At 36.7% G+C, this 9,338-nt stretch overlaps 1 non-coding gene across 1 annotated transcript; it reads right to left on the reverse strand.

Moving 5' to 3' along the window:
- Positions 1-5,320: 5,320 nt before the first annotated feature.
- On the reverse strand, positions 5,321-5,427 carry LOC115029379 (U6 spliceosomal RNA). Its single transcript, XR_003834931.2, has one exon. It is a non-coding gene; the product is annotated as a U6 spliceosomal RNA (small nuclear RNA).
- Between the last annotated feature and the right edge of the window lie 3,911 nt (positions 5,428-9,338).

The raw sequence follows: 9,338 nt of genomic DNA on the forward strand, positions 1-9,338 counted from the left end.
AGCTCATACTGTCAACATGGAACTTTGTGTACGTTTTTTTTCTCCACATTGGCATGTTATTAGTTTTCAGGAATATGTAAGCCCCCTGCACATGTGTAACAGAAGTGGAGCTTGGTCTTCATGTGGGTCCTCTCACACCTGGAGCAGGGTCTCATACTAATGCTGTTGCCTGTCTGTGGTCTATCCTCCTCTATTGGGATGCCTGAACTCAGTGGGAGAATATGTACCTAAACTTGCAGAAACTTGTGTGCTAGGGTTGGGGGATTCCTAAGTGTCTTCTAATCTCTCAGAGGAAATGGGCAGATTGGGATAAAGGAATTCGGGGAGAAACTGTTTGAAGAGGGCACTGGGAGGCAGGTCAGCAATTGAAATGTAAACTGAATAAAAAAAAAGAAATTCACCAACAGCTTTGAGATATCTTTATATTTCGCTTGGTTTTTGGTGTATTTGTTAGGTTTGGTTTTTGGTTTGCTTTTTAATATTGTTGTTATTTTAGGGATCGCTTCCTGTGCCATCCTATTCCCATTATTGTATTTATTGTCTCACATGCTTCTGAAAGGATATAAGGCATACAAAAAGTACAGAAGGTAGACAGTATCCTAGAACACAAGCCAAAATAGCTGCATCAATATCATAGACAATTTGAAAGAGCCTGTGAATATTACTTTTATTTCTTCAGATGATGTGGTGGGTGCAGGAATTTTTTTCAAAGGCAATTTTCAACATTTATTGAGAGGATCACATGATTTTTCTTTCAGTTTGTTTACATGGTGGATTACATTGATGGATTCTCTTTTATTGAATCCTGCATCCCTGGAATGAAGCCTACTTGATCATGATAGATGATGTTTTTATGTATTCCTGGATTTGGTTAGCAAATATTTTATTATGTATTTTTTCATCAATGCTCCATAAAAGAAACTGGTCTGAAGTTCTTTTTGTTGAGTTTTTCTGTTGTTTAAGTATCAGGGGGTCTGGGGCTTGATAGAATGAGTTTGGCAGTGTTTTTTATGCTTCTATTTTGTGGAACAGCTTGATGAGTATTGGTATTAGCTCTTCTTTGAAAATCTGGTAGAATTCTGTGCTAAAACCATCTATCCCTAGGCTAATTTTTTAAAATTTATTTTTGGTTGTAAGATTTTTTAAACTATTTTTATTAGGTATTTTACTCATTTACATTTCCAATGTTATCCCAAAAGTCCCCCATACCCTCCACCCCAACTCCCCTACCCACCCACTCCCACTTTTTGGCCCTGGCTTTCCCCTGTACTGGGGCTTATAAAGTTTGCAAGTCCAATGAGCCTCTCTTTCCAGTGATGGCCAACTAGGCCATCTTTTGCTACATATGCAGCTAGAGTCAAGAGCTCCGGGGTACTGATTAGTTCATAATGTTGTTCCACCAATAGGGTTGCAGATCCCTTTAGCCCCTTGGGTACTTTCTCCAGCTCCTCCATTGGGGGCCCTATGATCCATCCAATAGCTGACTGTGAGCATCCACTTCGGTGTTTGCTAGGCCCCAGAATAGTCTCACAAGAGAGAGCTATATCTGGGTCCTTTCAGCAAAATCTTCTTAGTGTATGCAATGGTGTAAGCATTTGGAAGCTGATTATGGGATGGATCCCCTGATATGGCAGTCTCTAGATGGTCCATCCTTTCGTCACAGCTCCAAACATTGTCTCTGTAACTCCTTCCATAGGTGTTTCATTGCCAATTCTAAGAAGGGGCAAAGTGTCCACACTTTGGTCTTCATTCTTCTTGAGTTTCATGTGTTTAGCAAATTGTATCTTATATCTTGGGTATCCTAAGTTTCTGGGCTAATATCCACTTATCAGTGAGTACATATTGTGTGATTTCCTTTGTGATTGGGTTACCTCACTCAGAATGATGCCCTCCAGGTCCATCCATTTGCCTAGGAATTACATAAATTCATTATTTTTAATAGCTGAGTAGTACTCCATTGTGTAAATGTACCACATTTTCTGTATCCATTCCTCTGTTGAGGGGCATCTGGGTTCTTTCCAGGTTTTGGCTATTATAAATAAGGCTGCTATGAACATAATGGAGCATGTGTCCTTCTTACCGGTTGGAACATCTTCTGGATATATGCCCAGGAGAGGTATTGTGGGATCCTCCAGTAGTACTATGTCCATTTTCTGAGGAACCACCAGACTGATTTCCAGAGTGGTTGTACAAGCTTGCAATCCCACCAAAAATGGAGGAGTGACCCTCTTTCTCCACATCCTTGTCAGCATCTGCTGTCACCTGAATTCTTGATCTTAGCCATTCTGACTGGCGTGAGGTGGAATCTCAGGGTTGTTTTGATTTGCATTTCCCTGATGATTAAGGATGTTGAACATTTTTTCAGGTGCTTCTCTGCCATTCGGTATTCTTCAGGTGAGAATTCTTTGTTCAGTTCTGAGCCCCATTTTTTAATGGGGTTATTTGACTTTCTGGAGTCCACCTTCTTGAGTTCTTTATATATATTGGCTATTAGTCCCCTATCTGATAGGATATGTAAAGATCCTTTCGCAATCTGTTAGTGGTCTTTTTGTCTTATTGATGGTGTCTTTTGCCTTGCAGAAGCTTGGAAAGATCAGGAATTCAAGGCCCATACCTAACCATGATAAAAGCAATCTACAGCAAACCAGTAGCCAACATCAAAGTAAATGGTGAGAAGCTGGCAGCAATCCCACTAAAATCAGGGACTAGACAAGGCTTTCCACCCTCTCCCTACCTATTCAACATTGTACTTGAAGTCCTAGCCAGAGCAATTAGACAACAAAAGAAGATCAAGGGAATACAAATTGGAAAGGAAGAAGTCAAAATATCACTTTTTGCAGATGATATGATAGTATATATAAGTGACCCTAAAAATTCCACCAGAGAACTCCTAAGCCTGATAAACAGCTTCAATGAAGTAGCTGGATATAAAATTAACTCAAACAAGTCAATGGCCTTTCTGTACACAAAGGATAAACAGGCTGAGAAAGAAATTAAGGAAACAATACCCTTCTCAATAGTCACAAATAATATAAAATACCTTGGCTTGACTCTAACTAAGGAAGTGAAAGATCTGTATGATAAGAACTCAAGAAAGAAATTAAAGAAGATCTCAGAAGATGGAAAGATCTCCCATGCTCATGGATTGGCAGGATCAATATAGTAAAAATGGCTATCTTGCCAAAAGCAATCTACAGATTCCATGAAATCCCCATCAAAATTCCAACTCAATTCTTCAATGAATTAGAAAGGGCAATGGGCAAATTCATTTGGAATAACAAAAAACCTAGGATAGCAAAAACTCTTCTCAAGGATAAAAGAACCTCTGGTGGAATCACCATGTCTGACCTAAAGCTGTACTACAGATCAATTGTGATAAAAACTGTATGGTGCCGGTATAGCGACAGACAAATAGACCAATGGAATAGAATTGAAGTCCCAGAGATGAACCCACACACCTATGGTCACTTGATCTTTGACAAGGGAGCTAAAACCATCCAGTGGAAAAAAGACAGCATTTTCAACAAATGGTGCTGGCACAACTGGCGGTTATCATGTAGAAGAATTGGAATTGATCCATTCCTATGACCTTGTACTAAGGTCAAATCTAAGTGAATTAAGGAACTCCACATAAAACCAGAGACACTGAAACTTATAGAGGAGAAACTAGGGAAAAGCCTCGAAGATATGGGTACAGGGGAAAAATTCCTGAATAGAACAGCAATGGCTTGTGCTGTAAGATCGAGAATCGATAAATGGGACCTCATAAGGTTGTAAGATTTTTTAATGACTTTTTATTTCCTTAGTAGATATTTTTTGTTTGTTTGTTTTTTGTTTTTTTGTTTTTTTGTTTTTGTTTTTGTTTTTTTTTTTGACAGGGTTTCTCTGTATAGCTTTGGCTGTCTGGCTGTCCTAGAACTCAATTTGTAGACCAAGCTGGCCTCGAACTCAGAAATCTGCCTGCCTCTGCTTCCCAAGTGCTGGGATTAAAGGCGTGCACCACTGCTGCCCGGCTAGATAGGGCTTTTTAAAATAGTTTACTGATTTTGATTTAACTTTGGTAAGTGGTATGTTTGTAGAATATCATTGATTTCAGTAACATTTTCTGTGTGGATTACAGGCTTTTGAAGTAAGAAGAAATGGTTCTTTGAATCTCCTCATTGCCTTTTGTTATGTCTTGCTTCTCACTTCTGATTTTGTTTATTTGGATACTGCCTCTGTCTTTTGTTTAGTTTGGCTTGTTTTTACTTTTTATCTTGTTTTTTGTTCTCATGAACAAGCTCTTATTATCATTGATTCTTTGTATTGTTTTCTTTGTTTTCAATAGGTTAATTCGAGCCCTGAATTTCCTTATTTCCAGCCTTCTACTCTGTTTGGTGATTTTTTTCTCCTTAGAGCTTCAGGTGTACTTTTAAATTGCAAGTATGAGAACTTTATAAATTCTTTACGAAGGAACTTAATGCTATGAACACTCCTATAAGCACGGCTTTCATTTTGCCCCATAATTTTGGTATGGTTTGCCTTCATTTTCATTGAATTCTAAGAAGTCTTTAATTTCTTCCATTATTTCTTCTCGGACCCAGAGGTCACTGAGTAAACAGTTCAATTTTATGAATGTGTAGTTTTTCTGGTGTTTCTGTTGCTGTTAGAATTCTTTTTACCTATGGTGGTCCATTAAAGTTCAAGACAGTATTTCACTTATCATGTGGCCAACTATATCATCAATTTTGGAAAAGGATTTACTATGTGCTGAGAAGAAGGTATGTACTTTTGTGTTTGGCTTAAGTAGTCTATAGATGTCTGTTAGGACCATTTGATTCATAATATCCAGTAGTTTCATTATTTCTCTGTTTAGTTTGTGTCTGGATAACCTGTCAATTGGTGAGAATTGGTGTTGAAGTCTCCCATTATTACTGTGTGAGGTTTAATGTTCAACTTAAGCTTTATCATTGTTTCTCTTACAAATGTGGGTGCCCTTGTATTTGGGGCATCGATGGTCAGAACTGAAGTATCATATTGGTAGATTTTTTTTCCTTTCATGAGTATGAAGGATTTTTTTCTATCTCTTTTGATTATTTTTAGTTGAAAGTCTATTTTATTAGATATTAGAATAGCTACCGAAACTTGTTTCTTGAGTCTATTTGCTTGGAAAACTTTTTCCAGCCCTTTACTCTGACATATTCTCTATCTTTATTGCTGAGTTGTGTTTCTTCTATGCGAGAGAATAATGGATCCTGAATTTGATGGATATTCTGTTAGTCTGAATATCTGTATTAGGGAATGGAGTCCGTTGTTGTTGAGTTAATGACCAGTGATGGTTAAAAATATGGAATGCTTCATGAATATGCATGTCATCCTTGTTTGGGGGCCATTCCAGTCTTCTCTGCATTATTCCAATTTTAGCATCTCTGTTTCCAAAGCAAACACTGTAGGTGAATCTTAATGAACATTGAATAAATTCCCAAACCAAAATCTATGTTCTAAGCAAAGGTGGAGAACTATTGCCTGCCCACTCCATCTATCTGACCTACTCATTTCTTATACTTCTTTTTTTTTTAATTGTCTGAAGTTCCTAAGAGAAGATTTGGCCCTATGGACCATGATGGAGTGATGAAAGCCTCAGCATTATACAGATGGCCATCTATGCTGTGAGTCTATTGTCTAAAAACTGTACCATGTTCAGAAGTTCCCCTCCCATCATTTAAAGTTGAACTTATTTCCATCCCCTCTTCCAAGACACTCCCTAGAGCGTGAAGTGAATGACATGTATAAACCATTCAGGGCTGAGCACAAGGCCACTTATTGTCAGCAGTTTTACAATCTTTGTGAGCCAATGCATTAAGTCTACTTTCACTTAACAACATAACATAATATAGAATGATGGTGAATCATATAAATTTCCAAGCAATATTGTCTTTAAAATAGGTCTCATGACCACATGAATTATCATGTATTCTTTTACACTCTCAAACTTCTGCACAACTTCTATATGTTTTAAAACATAAAGGATTAAAACAATCTGGTCAATATAAAAGTCATTATGAAGTCATCACATATTTTTTTCAGAAAACTAGGAAAATACAAGCTTTTCATTGTGTGAGGATTTGTGATTTTATTTATATCTTATGCATTAATATGGTTTTTGAAGATTGTATCGGTCAGCAGTATTTTATATTCATTAAATAGACAAACATGCATGACATTAGTTTGCAGAGGATTATCCACTGTGCCTTAGAAAGTGATAAGATTCAAGAATAATCATAATAGGCAGCATGTTTGAACTGATTCGGACAGCATGGTTACCACATAAGTGGAATGAGCACTTTATTCAACATTACATAATAACAAAAAAAAACCAGATCCATTTCAATTTAAAACTTTGAAAGAGTGTATATATTCCTCATTAAGTATCTGTTCTCTTATAAATAAACATAATTTTATCACATTTCTAATAACAAGGTTCAGCAAGACTTTTATTAATGAGATTGCCATGGTAGGATCAACCTTAAAGTTGATGTCTAAGCTGTAATGTGAGAAGATCAATAGCAAAACAAATGGAACTTGTTATGTATTGCTGCTCTTTATGACAAAGTAATTTCCTTAGTAAGTTTAATTTTATACAATCCTATTTCTAGCAAGGATCATTTCAAGAATCATGCATTGTTATAGGTTTAGCTCTCCATATGGAATCATGACATATATTATGGACCAGTCATTAGTGACATATGTAAACCATGGAAGAGTTTGTTGCTTTGATGAAGGATAATACAATGTGTTGAATGCTTACAAGTTGTAGAAAAACATATGCCTCTTTTTACTAATTTCTTTCTGTAGAATAATAACTTAATGCTAGGTGGTGGTGGCATGCATGCCTTTAATCCCAACACTTGAGAGGCAGAGGCACGCAGATTTCTGAGTTCAAGGCCAGCCTGGTCTACAGAGTGAGTTCTAGGACAGCCTGGGTTCTACATCATGTCTCAAAAAAAAAAAAAAAAAAAAAAAGGAAAGAAAGAAAGAAAGAAAGAAAGAAAGAAAGAAAGAAAGAAAGAAAGAAAGAAGAAAGAAAGACACACAGAAAGAAAGAAAGAAAGAAAGAAAGAAAGAAAGAAAGAAAGAAAGAAAGAAGAAAAGAAAAGAACTTAATATTTCCTACCATTGATCAGAACGTAAAATAATAATGTTATATATCCAAACAAACAATACTTGTTCTTTTGAAGTAAGTAACCACTTGAAAGCACCTATGAGGTGACCATTATTTATTGAGTAATGGGTGACGCATAAAATAAAACATGAAAGCCATGTATATTGAACTAAGATTTTCATATTTCAAAGACATTACAAAACTCTTTTTTACTGAAAATCAAATACTTAGGGTTGTCTGACCCAACTTGCTGATTCAAGAACTTTTCCCGTCAAACCAATTTTATTTCTTAAACTGCATTTATGTTCCAAGTCAATTACAAGCTGAAAATGTTTTAAATGCTGAACGTTATTCCATCTTCCATGAAACTGTCATCTAGCCAAGGGTTGTTGGCTCAGTTAGGGAAAACATCTCCAACTACCAAGAGCAGGTTTCTGTTGTAAAAGATTAAAACTATTCTGAATCCTGAGGTGTTTCACGTATTACTATAAAATTACCTTTACAAATTAATTATTTCTTATACAAATGAAAATTGATACCACAAGTAGAAAGAACCTTTGAAGATGCATTAGCAAATTTTATGGAATTTTATATATCCTTTAAGACTAATAGAAAAGGTTATGTAACAAGTTGATTTCAGATTTTATATTGTACTGAGAGCTGTTTCAAAAGAAATAGTTCTCTTATTATACAAGTAGTTGAATGTGAAAATATTCTCTCTGTCAATTTCATGAGCTTTCCAATCATCTTGACACACAGTGATCTTTCGAATAGGTACAAAAATTACCAAAAGCTTGCTAATGATTAATTGAATTTCAAGTGTTGATTTGACTTAACTCACAACTATATAGTATTTATCAAAATGAAAAAGTAGTTCTTGGCTAAAAGAGTTCCTAACAGTCATCGATTATGCCTGCACACTGTCATGATTCCAACCATGATGATAATGGACTAAACTTCTGACACTGTAAGCCAGCCTCAATTACAGTTTTCCTTTACAAGAATTGCCATATATACGGTGTCTCTTAACAGCAATAGAAACCCTATCTAAAACAGTATATTTGTATATTCTTTTATGTGAATGTGAGCTAGAGATTAGTATAGGTGTCTTCCTAAATATCTCCTCAATTTATTTATTTATTTATTTATTTATTTATTTATTTATTTATTTATTTATTTATTTATTTATTTATTTATTTCGAGACAGGGTTTCTCTGTGTAGCCCTGGCTGTCCTGGCACTCACTTTGTAGACCAGGCTGGCCTCGAACTCAGAAATCTGCCTGTCTCTGCCTCCCGAGTGCTGGGATCAAAGGCGTGCGCCACCACGCCCGGCAATTTATTTTTTTAAGAGAAGGTCTTTTACAAAACCCCAAGGTGCCTAGTTACAGACCGTCTCTTTCACTAGTCACCCCCAGAAATGCACTGTCCAGCTGGAAGTGCTGGGTCACCAAGGCTTCCAGGTCCACTCATCTTTGACACTATTGCTTAAGACCCATGCTCTGGTCCTCATACTTGAGCTGGAAACACTATACTGACTGGGCCAGACCTTCAAGCATTTTTTAGCATTCTTTGTTCATATGCTTTCATTTTGTACTTTTGAGAGGTTTCTATCTTATAGATGTTCTTTTCACATGAAGACCTCTTGCTTCATCCATTAAATATGGGCATATTGGAGGAATCTTCATGCTCTGTAAGTTTATTTTTTTTATTATTTTTTTTTAATATTTTTATTACATATTTTCCTCAATTACATTTCCAATGCTATCCCAAAAGTCCCCCATAGCGCCCCCCACTTCCCTACCCACCCATTCCCATTCTTTTGGCCCTGGCATTCCCCTATATTGGGGCATATAAAGTTTGCAAGTCCAATGGGCCTCTCTTTCCATTGATGGCCAACTAGGCCATCTTTCGATACAAATGCAGCTAGAGACAAGAGCTCCGGGGTTCTGGTTAGAACATCATGTTGTTCCAACAATAGGGTTGCAGATCCCTTTAGCTCCTTGGGTACTTTCTCTAGCTTCTCCATTGGGAGCCCTGTGATACATCCAATAGCTGACTGTGAACATCCACTCTTGTGTTTGCTAGGCCCCAGCATCGTCTCACAAGAGACAGCTATATTTGGGTCCTTTCAGCAAAATCTTGCTAGTGTATGCAATGGTGTCAGCGTTTAGAAGTTGATTATGGGATGGATCCCTG

The sequence above is a fragment of the Mus caroli genome, unplaced genomic scaffold (assembly GCF_978045245.1).
Source record: "Mus caroli unplaced genomic scaffold, Mus_caroli_1 scaffold_12, whole genome shotgun sequence".
Classification (NCBI taxonomy): domain Eukaryota; kingdom Metazoa; phylum Chordata; class Mammalia; order Rodentia; family Muridae; genus Mus; species Mus caroli.